Genomic DNA, 18,666 nt, shown 5'->3' on the forward strand with positions numbered 1-18,666 from the left:
TAAAGCTTCCGCTTGAATGAATGAATATATAGTAGGCTAATTAATATAATAATAACAACTCAGTTTTATATAATTTTTTTTCTTTATATACATTTATCTTGTGTGGGAAGCATGCAAAAATAAAAAAATAGAAAGGTGCACTCAGTAGACTGCAGATATCTGCCAGGTATGATGGCAACGACCACTGCTGTATTCTGTGATTGATTGAATACAAACACTGCTGTAAAGCACCATCAAACACACTTCATTCAAACTCAAAAAAACTAATGGCCATGTAACACTATACAGAAATGAGAAAGTGTGAGTCACCGCAACCACAAGCGTTCCTTGGGCATGCAGCCATGACTGGTTGCAGAGAGTTAGACGAGAAGATCAATACCACTCTCAGGTTTTGTCCATTAAAGAGTAACTTAACACCAGCCTGAAAATCAGTGTTTTGCTGCCCTCTCTGGTTAAAAGTTGCACGCTTGTTGTTCATCTGATGTATGCTTTGTTGCACCTGTAACCACGCCCAATAGTGATGTCACAGGGTCCTGCAGGACACCTGTACATCACTGAAAAGTTAAACCACTGGAGGCCGGCAATGACAAGATTTTCACCTAACCTGACATATCTCTGGAGAATGGCGTCAAATGTCCAGTTTGGTTTGGGTTGGCTTTGTTCTTAAAAAGCATGGAGACAGCAAATAAAAGGAGAAGGAACAGAGCAAACCCCCCGGAAGTTGTTAAGCAAAATGGTTTACGGTTGAGATCAAATGGATTGACTGCCGAAGAGGGATATTCTGATTTAATCAGTAGCAATATAAGTTGCTACATGCATGTAAATTGAAAATGTGCAAAGGTCTTCATTACAATGTTTGTTTATTAGTTGACCAATTCGTCTATAGTCAATGTGCGCTCACACACAAAGTGACCAGGTGTGGATTTGATAACTAAATGGTAAAAAAAAGAGAAGAAAAATGCTAATCATCATGCTAATCATAGCTATTACAAGTAAATCATGGCTCAATTAATGTTGAGTGGCTCTGATCAAAAGGTGACACGGTAGGGGAAGGGGGGGGGGGGGGGGGGGGGGGGGTTGCTAGTTGAAGGATGCTTTGGTTCACAATGGAGACGATGCAAACCAAAGACGGCAAATGATTATATTATTTTGGAAGATGACTGCTGAAAACTGAGAAGTGCTGATGAAATATGATAGTCAGTCATCAAAGCGATTCCCTCGATGTACTCCCTGCAGATCATTGTGTGTTTGTTATATTTGCTAATTGTAAAGACAAAATGACGGCTCTTTGTAAACATGCTGCTGGAACTGAACACACAGTGCCTGTATCCTGTTCCACAGAAGGCAATCATGATGCTACTCCCAAATGCAAAACAAATGATTGAATAAACACTTCACAACTTGAACATTGCTAAAAATATTTCGCAATTCTTCTTCTCAAGCAATAAAAGCAAATTCATGACTTCAGCTATTAACAAAACAAAGTGTATTCTTAATTTTCTGCAGATGTTGTGGACACGTAAAAGTCAACATCCTCCATGTATTATTCACAAGTTTCTCCTGAAATAGAATCCAAAAGTTGTGTGTTATGTTCTTTGACACTTGACTCGAGGGTAGTATTGTCTGTTTGATTCATGTGTCAGGTTTTGCACAAAAGTAACAATAGTTTTGGATCTCTAACTCTTAGTCACTGTGCTGTCAGCACAGGGCCCCACAGAAATGTACAAAATAGGCTGTTATTGCTGCATTGTTCAGTTGGTTGGCTTCAACCACAATAACGAGTAAAACATGTTGACAGTTATTGAGGTTGTGAATGCATTCACAGTGAAATGCGGCACTGCACTCATCGGCCATATCTTTTGGGTCTACTCACCTGTAACTACCTTTTTAAAAGGTTTTTGTAAGCTCACTTGACAAATGAAACAGAAACACAAAATATCCAAGCAGATTCAAAGACTGTTGGTAATCACAGATACAATTCAAGCCGGCAGTAAATTGTCTTTTTTGACATTACTTAAGTGTCTATGTGTGTTTATTCTTAGCTTATAGAACTTAGGATTCAAACTAAATTAATGAAAGATGGCAAACGTGCATCAATTAGTAATTTATTGTGCTTCCAACTCATACTTAATATGAACATTTAATATACAATAACAGGGAGAAGGTTGAAAAAAACATGATGTGCTATAGCTGGTATTACACTATTACACTCATAAAGTTGTCCTTCATAGCGTCCTTTATAATCCTCGACCTGCCTGTTAATGAATGGCATCATATTTCAAATTTACCACCCCCAGATTGTAACTCCATTGCTTGAATGTCCCTTTAAAGTTGATCTTGCTATTGAAAAAGATCACATACTGAAACAGAGTGTCTTGGCATGCGACCTAACAGGTGTATTATTACTTCATGTTGTTCCTCTGTATCATCAGCAGGTTACCTTGTATTTGATTGTTTACTGTGCATTTTAATTCAAAACGTCCACAGCAGCTGTTGAATTAACCAGCAAAACACCTTATTTAGCCAAATTCCTTTTTTTTCAAGCTGCTGCTGATGATCCCATGATGGTGCGGTTAAAGTGGTTCAAAAGTCTTCAGTCTCTATTTCAGTCTCCCCGCCTATGTGCTCTCATATGTCCATCACCATTTGTGGCACATGTTTAGAGCAGTGGACATTTGAACTGCATCTTTATTCATTGGGGCACAGAGCGTGAAACACAGTATGAACAAGTTGACCCGTCTTTGAATCGTGCTGCATTTGCATCTGAAAGGGAGGTGGTAGAGTTCAAGTGAAGATAAGGATGGAATAATAAATGCTCTATTTCCTCTGTCTCCTCCCACCATTGTGCCGTGAGGCATCTGATCTCATTGCTCTTTTTATTTTGGCACGTAGACGTTTTTTTTTCTTACACACACACACACACTCGCACGCACGCTCATTATTATTGCGCTTCATCCCTTGAACTCTATAATAAGTGCTTAAGAATTCGACAGAGATTTAAACTGTGCTGTGCAGTGGCTGTACAGTCGCGAGGGAATTGTAGTGGAAGGGATTGAGAGGAGGAGGAAGGGGGAAAAAAAAAAGAATCTCAGCAAAAAAGCCCGATTGCCCTGCTGGTGTGTTTGTTCTTTTAATGTGTCTCCTGGGTTGCTGTAACTAATACATAGAGCTGCAAAATCCAAAGGTATTGATTTGGATATTTGATGTCTGATATATTATAAATATGTAATATTTTACTGATATAAAAAGGAGAGAAGCAACCAATCTTCACGTTTCGAATTAATTAAGGGGATCACTAAATCCTGCCACTTTTATGCTTCAGAGAGAAGCGGTCAGAAATGACCTCCAACCTCCGAGCGCTGCACAAATCAACTGGCACTCAGTATATTATCCGTGTGCATCAATTACCTTTTTATGTTTTATTTTTAGAGGCGCGCACTCTCAACCCAATTGCGTCGTTCTACTCGCGAGGAGCTCATTGCATCATGATCGTACCATGATCCGAAATGTAAAAAGTCACAAGCTGAGGAATTCGCTGTGCTTAAAATTTATGACGCTGCAGCAACAGATCCCTCTCACAGTGCCATTACTCCGGAGCCATCAAATCTTACGGAATGCTCTTGCAGCAATCCGTCATTGCTATTCATAAAAATGTGTAACTATGCATCGCAGGGTTTTAAGTGAGTGACAGTTTAATTTTCACCATCTGCATTATGCCCCCACCTGCCACCTGCCGCCCCCAAAAAAAGTAAACCAGTCTACGATCACCTGTGAGGGCGTCGGTATTAGTGACATTTTAATTCACAACAATATATCAGCCTTCGGGCTTAAGGTTAGGCTACTTAAAATTGATGTTTTCAAGTGGCTTGTTAATCATTCCAACCTTTTTCAATTGCTATTCCAGTCATTTTAAAAAACGATACTCTCTTGCATTGGCATAGAGTGTCAGCCATCAACAGTCAAGCTTCTTTTTTGTCAGTATAATAATCCACTCGCTCCAGTTACTTCTGTTTCTTCAGTTTCTCATTTTCTTTCCCCCCCAACGCATCTGCCAAAATCCTGCCGTAGCGATGCCAGAGAGGTCAAACGACAGTTGGTTTTATGCTGATATGATGGAATATGTCGCAGCATGATAAAATACAGCTTGACGTGATGTCAGCTTCCTGATTTTCATTAGAGTTGAATATCTTAACCTTGCCTGTGATTGCAGAGTGGATGCTGAGAAGGACTGGCGATGAGGAAACAGGTGGCTGAATCTGTCTGCTGTTTCCACATCAATCTCCCAGTGTCCTGCCCCAATTAGACTGTTTATTCCCCACACCTGCTAAAATACCACTGTTGTCGTCAAATCATCTTGTTTTGCAAGCAATCATTTGCTGTTCAAACTCTTCACGGTTTGATTGCAGTTATGTAATATTTAGGAAAATGTTATTTGCTGTAAGTCTCTTTGGATAAAAGCGTCTGCTAAATGACTGTAATGTAATGTATTATTCTAAGAGAGCTCTGGAGGTGAATACACATGTTTCAGGACAACTTCTACATCAGTGAGACTGTATGTGAAGCAAAGAATATTTCAACAAGATATATTGCTGCAAAAACATCTGTCCATAGCAATGATTCCTGATCGGTTCGGTTTGATGGACCTCACTGCCCTGTCAGATGAACTGAAGTACCCCTTCATCAACACCACCCTTAATTAAGAGTAGATATTGGTAAAATACTTTTTTATACAATTAAACTGTATTTGAATTTAAGTCATGCTATTACCAACGAAATCATTTCCCAACAAATGATTAAATATTTCAACCATGTATTAGCTACTTTTAGCAAACCATTTCCATCATGTATCCATTACTTTTAGCTGTCTTAACCATTTACGAAATGCTTTTAACTTTTTCACCATTTATCCAATAGTTGTAGTTTGGGATGCACCGCTAGGGATACCACTGTTTTTCAGGCCAATTACAAGTACTTCAATTTAGGCCCTAGCCAATACCAAGTCCTGATATCTGTGCTTCATAATATCATTATAGTTTTAATAATTAGATGTTTTATTTTAATCAGATTCCTCACTGTCTGACTGTAACAAATGAAGCTGTTGCATTCAACTCTGTGTTTTCGTTTTCATACAAACCAAGCATAGTTTGCAGTAGGGATGTTAATAATTCACTGTTTAAAAAGAAAAAAAAGAAGAAAAAAAATTTCTAAATTCGGAGGAGTGGCTTGTCACCTAAAGGAGAACAGCTGGTCCACCGTAAAGGTCAGCCCACCTTTAGTGTGCCTGAGCCAAAGTAGTTGCCAACTAACCCTAACCACATTCATCAGCAGACAGCAAGCATGACACGGAAACTGGGCATGGATCTTGAGGAGTTTATTCCCCAACAAATAAACTGCACACACACCACATTGCATATATTCACAGCTCTAACGTTACTTCTAACTTCATACACGTCACACACACGCGCTCTCTCTCTCTCTCAACCAGACACTTGTTAAAGCCTGGCAATACACCGGTGAACTGGGGACTCAGTTGCCTGTTTTGCTCATACACTGCAGCTCTCAGTAAATAATGGTTTTAACCCATTTGTGCATCAGGTTATAGTTGCAGCCGGGCGGCACTGGTCTATAGTTAAGTGTCATCAGCGGACTCTGTTAATGTTCTCTCTCTTACTTCTCAGTAATGTTCTTTATACCTGAGCTGCATTCAAAAGCTACTTGAGGAGCAAGGACAATTGATTGACATAGTTAAACTATTCGGCCTATTTATCCAGCACAGCGTGACAGGTGCTGGTGTATACTCACTAAAACGTCTTCTTAAACCAGCCTTGCCTTGCCTTCACAGGGTGAATTGAGCTTGGAAAGTCAGACACTGAGTCTGTGCTGTGACTTTGGGAAACAACGCTCATTTGTCATGTAATTAGAACCTTTGAGGAGGAGTTGTTTTTTTGTGCGCATGCATGTGTTTTTTGTTACAAAAATACAAAATCCATCTGCCCTCCCCCCCCCCCCCCCCCCTCCCACACACACACACTTGCCCAATGACACACAGTCATGTACACACACAAATAATGAACATAGCCAGAGGAATAATGCTTGCAGAATATGTCCATATCTCAATGGACATGCATTATACATAATGCTGCAAGTGTCAAAAAAATGCAAAGCTAGCCACAAGAAATTGTCGGCCGAAAGATGTGTGCTGAATATCCACTTCCCTCTAAATGACGTCTTGTTGATTCATCGTTTTTTTTAATGCTCAAATGGAATTCTGGTCTCAGTTATGGCCACCTCTCCACTCAGTGGAGAAGTGAATCTAAGTACAAGAGTGAAACTCAAAAAGACTTTATTCATCCCAAGGGAAATTGCTGAAATCGCAGCAGTAATGACAAGTTCAGATGTTTTTTTGTTGTTTTATATTTTCCCAGATGGGATATTTATACATGTAGAAACAGTATATCCCATCCCAAATAACTGCGCGATTAGAAACTTAGTGCCAGACCATATGATTCCTTTGATGCTAAAAATAAATGCAAACCTGAAGCATATAGCTTTCTTGTTAATTTATCTCACTCATACTAAGTAAACCTTTTCTACTGAACATACATAAAAAAATATATTTACGTATTTGTTTGGGATTCATTGTATACTAATAAAAGCAGCCAAGACGAAACTGTGCAATTTGTGGGCAAGCAAATCATTGATTGTATTTACCGTATTTTCTATAACTTACAGCATGAGGGCCAAAAACCTCTATCAAAAAACTGTCTGAAAATATAATCTCAGACTCTCAGGGACAGAAAAGATCATTGTAATTAAGTTTGATTTCCCAAGATATAAGCAGCAAAAGTTAAAATGAGAAATTCTGCAAAAGATGTAGAGATTGGCCAGGTAGGTATTGTACACCACCTCTCCTTAAGGTTCTAGGCTAAGTGGAAATGACAAATGTTTCATTGTAAACCAGCCAGTGAAACGCATACAAACCTGCTGCTATAACTGTTTTCAAATAGTGTCACAGAACTAAATCTGTCACTGTCATTTGGTAAATTAGGTAAATCCTCAGCATTAAATGGTACTAAAAACATGCTCAAAATGTTTGATACATTGCCAATTCCAGTATGTAAAGGGTATGCATACATGTGGTGGTCAAATGGTCAAAGAAATAGTTTGACATTTTGGATAGTCCCACAGATAACCCCCTGTGACACCACAAAGTGATGTTTTTTTGAATAGTGAAAGCACCTGACGTCACCATATCCCCTCTGAATCATTTCTTTTAATCCCTCTAATTGCTCTAAAAAAAAACTATAAACCTACTAAGCCGTTTTTCTTTTCCTCCTGGCACCTCTGCCTAATAAGATTAATTAAATGTAATGCAGCCTGTAAAACCAGGAAAAGATACGTGTTATGCAATATTGCGATATTGCAATATCCCAAATCTAAGATGTTAGATTGTCTTCGATGATCCTGATGATATCATGATATCAGTATAATATCCATATATGGTTATATAATGCTTAACTGGAGCAGTTTTGCAGTCAGTGTATTTTTGCCACAAACACACAGGTTTCTGAACTGACAGTATGCATGCGTGCTGTGGACTCCACTCTCCACTCGTCTAGACATTTTCTCTCTTTACTTTAATTGTAATATTTGTACTACCAACTCTATTTTGAGCAGATACACTTTGCTGTGCACTTTGCAGCACTTTTTCCCGCAACTTTACAGTGAAAACCTTCCAGCTATTTTAAGAGAACGATCAATTCTCTGGCCAAAACCGCTTTTCGGTTGCTTCGTTATAAATCAAGAGCAAAGTATTGATCCACAATTTGATGATGTGTCAAAAAAATAGTCCATTTGAAGTATTCAAAAGCCTGGGGAAAAAACTTTTACCACCATAGTGCATACAGTATTTCTCTTCTGTGCCTCGTTTTCTTTGCACGTTACTGTGCGAAGTTTGCTACAGGCTAAACGGCTTGCTAACAACATGATGTGCAACCAAGGTTACAATGGCATTAACACGGTTTTCTACATATTCTTACTACTCCATATCTCTTCAATACGTGTGTTTTATTCATAGTTCAAGATTATTCACTTAAATTTAGAGCAACTTGTATACCCTTGAGGACCATAAGTAATTCTTTCACTAAGTATGTCTTTGTAGGATTACCAGAAAGACTCCAGAAATTATGGTTATATCCCTGCGTCGGCATGTACGTATAAAAAAAGAGCAATTACCCCGCTACTTGTGAGACATAGAGACATTACAGGCCAAAGGTTATGGCTGAGTGGTTGTGGTCTTCTGAAAAATAGTATAAAGCCAGAAATCGATACGAGGAAGATGAATTGGGAGGGGGAATGGAAGAGGGAACGTGAAGAAATACAGTACTTTCACCCGACGAGAGGGCTTACCTTTTTTGCTCATTTTTAGTGTTGCAAACACACAGTGGGAGTGCATTTAGTGTACATAAAACAAGCTCCACAAATGTGAAAGCCTGCATGAAGCATTTTGTGATTTTACAGTTTTTAAATCTTGCTCGCTAAAAGGTATTTTTAGTAGATTTAGTTAGTATTAGAAGTATTATGTCCAAAAGGGCAGCTGCAGCACTGACGGTAAAAGAAAAAATACACAGCTTAAGAATCTACAGACATGCTAGCAGCTCTGTGAGGCTGTTTATAAGCACAGTGAGGTTTTGAGCTACATGCTAGCATAAGTATACTACTAATATGCTCACATAGACAATGCTAATAGTTTGATGTTTAGCAGGTATACTGTTTAGCATGCTCTTCGTCTAAATTGAGCTTGTTTGCATGATGCAAACATATGCTAATTAGCACTAAACACAAAGTACAGCTGAGGCTGATGGGCATGTGATTATTTTTTGCAGGTTTTAAGTCATAAACCAAGTATTTGACAAACCAGAATTATAACCTGATGATGAGGCTAGATGAAAAATTCATCAAAGTTATTACAATTTATCCTGAAGGGAACATGAACGTCTGAACCTCATTTTGTGGCAATCCATCATAATAGCTGTCATTTGACTTCAAAAAAACAAAAATGAACCTCATTGTAAATCACCACAGTTATTAGGAAACACTGTCTAGGAACCATCAGTCTTAATATATGTGGTGAACCAAACCAAAAGAGAGGACATCACGAGAGGTCGCGTAACCAAAAAACAAGCATCTTTCCATTTACAAAATGCATATTTTACCCTTTCTTGAGATTCACCTTCCTTACCAACTTGTCCATCACGGGTCAAGAGTCAGACATGATTTTTCCTGTGAAAAAAGTGTAGCAAAATGTAGAGCATAGAAAACAGGCTTCATGAACATTCAAAGGTTTGAGTTAGTGTGTGTGTGTGTGAGGTTGTGAATACATGTATAAAAGGACTCCTGAAGGCCAACTGTGTTTGTGTATGCCAGCGTGTGCACGTCTGTTTGTGGCCTTATTGTCATTCCAAACCATCAATCTGAATCAGAAGAGCATATTTGTACCCAAAAAGTTGACATACATTATAAAGGTTATAAAGTCCCCTAGATGAGTTTTTGATATTTTATGTAAAAGGATATAAGTAAATGCAATGTGTCCTCGTGCACACTATACATTTTATTTATTGCATCTAACAGGAAGTTAAAACTATATTTGTTCTATATATATAAAGCACCATGGCCTTGTGACTTCACACACCAGCACTCCACAAACGTGGCTAGTAGGGATTATCTGGTGTGTTACGAGTATTAATGCCCTTGCTCTTTCCTTCAAAAGAAGTGTGAGTGATGTCTCTAAAGTGGAGACAGTTGCAGTTATTATGTCTAGTGTCCTGTTTTATGGCATCAGCGCTGACGCCTTTTAGCCACAGATATGCACATACACCACAGCATTTCAGTGTTATTTTACTACGTCCTTAATGCTCGCTGCATACACAGTCCCTTAAACTGGGATGAGGCGTGAAGTGATGTAATCAACTATTTCAATTACGTTGATTAATACGCTGTGGAGAGTCCCCAGAGAGCAACGAGAGATCTATGAGGAGGGATTTGTGAAGAAAGTGGTGATTAGTTTTTGGTGTGTGTGCGCTTGTGTGTGTGCCAGAGAGAGGGAGGGAGAGAGAGAGAAGGTGGGAGGGAGACCGCTCTGACGGTAGTGCGGCCTGATGGAATGGGTTAATGCTTCAAACTTATCGTTTCCATTAAATAATTGTAGGCTTGATGAAGGAGCTGTACTCGAGAAGTGAGTGACACTTTGTTTGTGTGGCTGGAAGTGTATTCATCTTTATGTGATCTGAGTATAGATTATACATTATATATCTGTGTTTGTGTGTGACCGGGATTCAGATGAATATTCCAACACAGCCAGCAGAGAGGGAGACACATTTAGAAGCTTCTGAAGTCTCTCTCTCTTGTTTTTAAGATCAAGTAGTTGTGTTCTTCAATAAGGAAACCCAGCTAAAAGCATATAAATATATATATTCAGCAGAGAAGTATACATTTGCATCAAATGGAAATGACTTCAGTGATAGTCTACAAATATCTCAAAATTGTTCGTAAGTACAGTACATGAGTAGCGTAAATGTACATTCCACTGCGAGAGCACAAAATTGTTTACAAGAGCACAACGTTCTTTATAGCTCTCGCCTCTTAGTTGCCCACAAAGTGCACCAGATTGATGTATTTAAGGACATAATTTTCTTCTGGTGGAGAATGATCCCTGACCCTGTAAGACGGTCTGTAAGGCTAAGGCTGTATGGATTCATCTGCCAAAGCTTGGCAGGTTTCGTTTTCTTTTTTTTTTTTTGAGGAATGGCTGAAATGAAGCTGGAAGTGCCTTGTTATCCGGAGATGGGTGTGACAGCCAACGCCATGCGACCGAGTGATAAGAGACACTCCTTCTCCCAATAGATACACACACTTTTCTCGTTCGACTTTCTCTTTTCTTTCAAATTGCTCTCTTCTACACTTGCCCTAACTCATTTGTTCATTTCCACGCTTTCTTTTGTCTCTTCATCGTCCTCACTTGACAATCATTTCCAGCCAATTTCAGACTTTAGATCATTTTTATTATGTGATTTATCTAGGTGATCGGGCCCACATTGTCCTCTCTGTCTAGACTGAGTCTTGCATGAATGCAGACATTCAGTTTTCTGGTCAACTAAATGTTCAAATGACATATATTCAAATGAAGACGTAAATGTGACTTTCAATACATCGATTTTAAGGCCCATTATGGTGCTTCTAGCAACTCAGGAACACATCTCTGCCATTTCTGTCAGTTTACTAATAATGGTGTGATGACCCAAAAAATAGCAAGTTAGCTGTGGACGTCCTGGGGGTTTAAATGCCATTTTGATGCGAGAGGTCACAGGAGAGTGCGAAAATGTATTTGAGGTAACATGCCAAGAAAATACAAATAACATCTCAGTGCAACAGTAATGCACAGAAAGGGCATTTCAGGGCACACAACTCAAATATCAGTCCTTGAGTCAGATGGAACACTATGGCTCCACGCATTCAAGATACAGATGTGTGTAACATCTAATATCTAACGGAAGAGAATACTGTAGTTTAACAGAACATTTGTGCTTGCCTTACAGATTGAGCTGCAACAAATACTCATTATTGATTTATCTGACTATTATTTTCATTTATCTTTCAGTCTATAAAATGTAAAAACCTGAAAGAAATACATCAGAGGTGACCTCTTCAAATGACTTGGTTTGTTTTTGACCAACATTCAAGAATACAAAGATTTGCTATTTACAATTACAGCGATATAAGACAGAGATAATAATAATAATAATAATATCCTCACTTTTAGGAAAAAAGGACCGAAATTATCAGTTTCAGATACATGTTCAGTTCTATATAGAGCTCCTTATGTCTACGCTGTTGGTGGTGAGATTGCGTGTTCAGAGCTGGATAAATACACCTCTCACAGCCCCCTTATCATGTTAGTTATAGACCCCTGCTTATTCCGCTCGCTGACAGCTACCTTTAGAGCTAACTAATAGCTCTGCCAGCCACCTTTAATTGGAAATCTATGGCTGCATTTATTTTAGAGCACGGCTGACAAGCGCAAGTCTCTACGTTTATGTATTATCAAACTGAAAACAATCAATAACTGGAAGACAGGACCTGATATTTCATGGGCGATACCTTTATCAATACGTAAGCAGGTGGGGGGCAGGGCTGAAGAAGAGAGAGAGCAGGGAATAGATGGTTGAGTGTTGCTAGCATGTGAGAGGGCCAGAGACGAGGTCTTTTAAGAGCCTGTTTTCGTATATCAGATCCAAGCAATTGGTGTCAAAACAATTGCTGCTGAGATGTATACCCTACCCTTGTACAATAAGCAAGACAATTCAGATGTGTGTTTGTATATGTCACTAATGGGGAAAAGATAAAAGGAATTTGATATCCTATTCCCTTGGATTCCAGGACTTTTTTCTCTAGTTGTATGTCTTTTTTTTCCTTTGTGTTCATAGAGTTGTCTCGGTGTAGGTGTGTGGTTGCTGTGAAGTCAAGCAAGCATAATGCAGCGTGTGTTGGTGTAACACAACCAAATAAATTACCTTAGAGAAATGATGGTCAAAAACAAAAAGAGGTAGATGCAGGATAACAACAAAAGGTTAAAATATATATATATTTTAGACTTGTGATTCCCAAATAGGGGTGATATTATTAAATATATATTAAATATTGTATATAAGATAACAACCAAGTTCAAATAAACACATCTGGAACAAGACAGGTGGTGTCGATGAAGGAATACTTCAGTTCATCCGACAGAAAAAAAGGTTGGCGAACACTGTGGAAAACAAAAAAAAAGAAAATCCAGAAGGAATAGCTGTACAAAACTTTACTTTAAAAAGGCCAGGCAGGAGCGTGTGCATGTGTGTAGATATTCGAAAATAATCTTCAGCTTTTCATGACGATACACAAGGTCACCAGTACTTTCATGGGGAAAGATCAGTAGGTGTTTTGGCCTAACTTTGACATTTAATGCAATGTAAATGGGGCTTTGACCTACATGTACAGTGTATGTACTTGTGAGGTCGTAGATGCCTGCATACGCATATGAGTGGGTGTGTGTCAGGGACCTTTGCGATTTAAAGCTGTGCATTCAGGGGCCAATTAATCAGAAGGTGGTGTCACTGTGAGAAGGACCTTTGAACGTGTTGCCCTCTCTTTGGGACACAGGATGCAGAACAAAGGCTTTACCTCAATTATGAACAAGTTCAAGGACTCGTTCCAGCTCTTGCTCCTGCTTCTTCTATTTCCTTTCATTCATCTTTTGTTGCCATGCATTAAACAGATACAAACAATGTTGTCACCCACACATCCACACACACAGACACACACACACACACACACACATACACGAACACTCAAATGCCTTTTTCCTGTTTTCAGAGTCCGTCTGAAAACAATCCTAATCCTGCACTCAAGTACCTTTTTTATCCTTCATCCTTGATTTGATTGCAAAGCCACAGCTTTAGATGGCCAAGCAGTATCCCACACATTGAAGGAGCAACGTCCTTAACATCAGGTTTTCACTTTAATGGCATTTACTTTTGTTTTTTTGACTTACTTTGACATGCAGTTTCGTCAGTGAGGTCATACATGTTGTCAGGCTGCATGAGGCTTTTGCGAGGGTGATTGACAGTGAGTGATGAATTAGCATAGTAATTGATAATTACTCAAAGATCAATGGGGCCATTGTTTCTTAGACGGCTCAACATGTTTTCCCTCAGGTTTAGGTCAGCTCTAAAAGGAGAAATATAATTGAGAGCCTTGTGGCTTAATTAAGGAGCTTGCACTAATTACAGGAAAATTAATGAGAAAGGGGGCACAGACACGTACAAACACACACAGCAATATAACCATTTTTGCTTATATTCCCAATCATTTCCATATATTCACATGAGCAACTAGTGATCAAACAATATATTGTTTGATAGATGTGTTTCATTGACATGAACGTATAACATTTTTTTAAGAACGTGTAGAGGTTTCTAGGCCATTTAGTTTTTTTGCTAACAAATGAATTGTTTAATTTTGTTTCAATCACAAAAGGTTTCAACTTGTCATACCAGGTTGGTATAGCAGGTGATTATTCACCTTAGAATATGCGTAGTAAACCTCAAGAACAGGTTCACCTTTTTCAGAAGGACTGAAAAAATACTCAAAAAAAGATTGCTTTGCATTACAGAAGCTAGTGGAACAGTGGCTAGCCTGGAGTTGACTTCCGGCTGTCTATTTGAGGATGTCGCTTTGGGCTCTTAGCAATTGTGATGAGCATTTCTTCACCATTTTGTGACAGATGACAGTAAACGTGGCTTTCCTTTAACCATGGCCACTGGATTTTCCTCAACCCTGGCCAAGTAGATATTTTAACAGTGACATCTAATGAAAAAATGTTATATTGGGTTATAATGCCTCAACCTCCTCAAAAGGAGGAAGTTGAATAGACAGGTCAATAAATCGTTAAACTTTCAGCTTCCTACCAACCTTCAACGTTGGTTTCTTTTAACCATGGCTGCGATCGTTCCCAAACCTTAACCTAGTATATTAACCATGACAACAAAGGTTCCCTAATCTTAACTGAGTAATTATTTTAGCCCAAACCATGATCTTTCCCTGACTCTCATCAAGTCGTTTTTTTGTGTGTAAACTTTATTCTTGGCCAATATCAATCACAGTATTTTTTGTTTTTTCCTTGTTTTCCTGTTTTTCACAATCTTCTTCCCTCTCAATCTCCTCATCACTTTCTCCATCCTTAAAAGTAATACCCATCTCCTGCTTCTGATCCCCCCTGGGTTCCATCTTCTTCCAATCAGGCCCCCAGTGCTTCTTGTCTGTCATGTCATTTGGCAGTGGCGCTATCAAGCTAATGACAGATACAATTTCTTCCGTCTCTAATGACGAGTAAATAATACCTTCACATCAAACCGTGCGCCAGATGAAAGTGAAGCCTCGGTGAAGATTAAAGAGGAGAGGGAGCCAATGCAGCTGTTTGTCAACTAAGGACAGGGGTGTCTGTCTATCTTTCTTATCTCTGCCTCTCTCCGCAACATGTTTGTTCTTCATGTGCCCGCCTCTGCCTCTGATGTCAGATGGAATGAAACCACCGGTGTTTGTCATCGAGATCCAGGAGACCGCCAGGAGTGCTCACCAGAGCCTCCCATGCGCGCAATTTGCATTTCAAAGCCATCTCCTTTACCGTTATAATTCCATCTAAGGCAATTGTTAAATGAACATTCCTAACTGCTGACTAGGACAAAGATATTTTGAAAAAAGAGAGGGAGATGTATGCATCAGTAATGAAGTGGAAAGAAGGTAGGGTGAGTGCGATCAAAGGTATGGTAATGCCTATGGTAAAAAGGATGGGAACTTGTCGGGCCTGTGGAATTGGGGGTGCTGGGGAGAGACTCAGCAATTGAAAAGGACTTCTCCTGGGGAAGGGTGTGAGGTATAAAGCAGGTGGGGGGGGGGGGAGGAGATATTTATACAGCTAGGTTGCACCAGGTCTAAAGATGTGCTGCTTCAGAAATCACCTGAGAGACACAGTCCTCCTATGGAGAGGCACCAGAGGGCTTTTCAGCTATTTTATTCCCCTTTGTATACAACCTCAACCACTTTGAGCGTGCAGCGCCGTTCGCTCGTCTCAGATAAATCATTGATACTCCGCTCAGCAAAAGCAGATAAAAGTGAAACAATGCTGTTAGGGAAGAGCTCTGATGGCGTCAAAGTGGTTACCGTGCATTAAAAACGGTAGACCTTAATGAGAAATCCAGGCACTTTCAAAAGTTTGACAAGAACTACCAAGTGATTTAGGAAGAGACTGTTAGCATTTATAGTCTCACTCCTTCTCACTTCTTGTCTTATAATACCAATGAAGTTTGGTTGCCACCTCGTCTCACTTTCTCCTTCTATTTCTTTCTTTTTGTTAAAGCTTTTTTCTCTCCTGCTATTATTTTCTCAATATCTAATATTCATATATTGCGGGCAGGTGGATGAAATTGGACTAACACCACAGAGTGAAATATTGAGGGTCATGAAACATTGACAACTGGTTCTAAAGAATTTTTTTTTTAAATCTAATGTAAAAGAATGAACAAGTTAAAATGACCTATTGAAACTGGTGCTAACTTTGGGATCTACAGATACAGGAACAATGAGGAGCGTCACAAGAGGAGTATTGTTGGATTCATCTCTTATTCCATCACAGAGCTTGTTTAGAAGTTCTCTGAGAAGAAGAAAGTTTTACAAAGCGCAAATGATTTTATCCGCCTATTTACTTGTGTTACTTCTGTAGAGTCAAAGAAAAAGAGATAAGAGAAATGAATAGTTACGGTTTTGAGATATTTCACCACAGATGAACATAACCGATCACAAGTCACCACTCTAAGGTATTATCCACCAGCTCTACATTCATGCTTTTATAACCTCTGACGTGACAATTGCAAGGACTTTCATCTCTCTCTCAGCTGGAGTCATTCGGAGTCAACAAACACAATCTGTTTCTCCTCTCCTTCATCTCCAACGTTCTTCTTTCATTTTTCTCCACATCTACAATTAATGCATTTATTTTGAGGCTTCCTCTTGTTCTTCAAAGACACTCACCAGGGACACAGCTGTCGCTCCAACCATCAAAGTCCTCCTGCACTCCTCCGTCTGCCCTCTAGCTCATTGTTTTTACCCTCTCCTTCTTTTCCACCCACTTAGACCATTGCGTTTCACTTTTGCAACGACAATGACACAAAGACAGCGTTATACGTCCTCACTGTGTGTTTCTCCTCATTTCTATCCGTCCTAATAAACACAAAATTCAGATGCAAAATAGGCAAGGCCAGTTTCTCTACTTCCCCGCTCTCCATTTTGTCTCGGTGTCTGCAATCGTCCTTTCATCTTCCCCCAGGATGTTGGCTGAGTGATCCAGGTGCACACGGCAAACACTCATTCATCTCCGACTTATCATTTCAGCCATGATACCTGACTCTCCAGCGCCACGCCGCTCTCCAGAGCAGGGCACTCTGGGATATGACTAATGCTTTCTCCAAGCGTTGTGATTTGTCTAATCTGCCTAGCCTTCTGGGACGTGAGTAAGACTTGCTTGAATGTTTCCTGAGCTCACCCACAGCTGGTTTCCACCTGGTTGGCTGGCCGATATCTTCCCACCCTGCTTTATATACAGTTCCTCTTATTTTCTCCACTCCTTGTTTGTACGTGGCTTCCCACTGAATCTCTCTTGCTTCATCGCTTGAAACACAGATGCAAAGGCACCCATGTACACAGCTGCAGAGATACGGAGTGAAAAAGTAGTTTAAGGAAAATAGAGAGGAACATAATTCATTGCACCTGGTTTGAGAAGCACATCATTATCACTAACAACCAAAGTTGTTGTTCACTCTGCATGTGTATATTCTGGTAGTTGTATAATAGTCCTTTCTTTTAAGCTTGTTATTTCCAAATAAAGAATACATTAAACTTCCAGGTACAAATGTTTGTCTCCAAGGAGATCTCTCCTTTAATTCACCCACATATAGCTGCTTAAACATGTTTTCCTTCAGGCTTATTTAGTTAATCAGGGAAAAGAAATATTACTGTCAAGTGGGATTTATTTACTTTAAGTGTTTGAAAGTTTAAATTCCATGAACACACACACACACACACACACACACACACACACACACACAGCCAGAAAACACATACAGGGGTCGGCACAAACACCGTAACACCTGTATAAAGTAATTTAATCCAGCGCAATAGCCTTGAACTCATACTACTGTTCGATTTCTGGTAACTGCGACCTTAGACGTTGCTTGTTATGTCTAACGGGGGAATTAATTAACGCAAAGCCTTGAAGCTATTTCAGGTACTAACAGGGCCGTACACAACAGTTACCATGTTGTTTTTAATTCATTGCATTATGAAAAATGTCTGAAATGGACAATAGAATTCTTTTTGTTTTGCTCAGAAACATTGTGCATTCAAACCATAGGAAATCAAATAAATAAATTGTAATAAATATTTTGTTCTGCCCCCTCTCTCTTTAAACTTCCAAAAAATACATACAAGAGAGTCCAATTCTAAGTCAATATATTGATACTAATGCAAACCAGTGTGTTGGGCTACACAACTTGTAGCATTACAAACCCTTGTCTGATCACTAGGCAATGTACAGTTCTAGTGACATAGTACCCCGATAGTTCCCGGGCCATTGGAAGGTACTGTGCCTCCGATGCAGGGATGCTAATTGGAGCTAGATTTGTGTTCCAGTGTTCCTTTAATGGAGTGGAAAAGGGCATGTATCGAGATATTAAAGTGTTCCATTTTGTATGGTCTAACTGTTATTTTGCCCATCTCAGTTTTGGACACATTTGGTTGTCAGCAACATAAACACAGCTACTGTACTCTATTGTCGGTGCATTTACAATATGGTATTGTATGGCGTGAATTTTAGACTGTTTACGGTGTCATCTGTGTGCAGCTGTTTGTTTGCATGTGCATACGGGAAAGGTCAGATTAAATCACCCGGGGCGTCACTACAGGGATTTGGGTCATCATATGCAGATACACACACACACACACACACACACACACACACCTACACACACACACATATACACATATACACACAGCCTCTAAACTCATCCATACCTGTGT

The sequence above is a fragment of the Pholis gunnellus genome (assembly GCF_910591455.1).
Source record: "Pholis gunnellus genome assembly, chromosome: 16".
Classification (NCBI taxonomy): domain Eukaryota; kingdom Metazoa; phylum Chordata; class Actinopteri; order Perciformes; family Pholidae; genus Pholis; species Pholis gunnellus.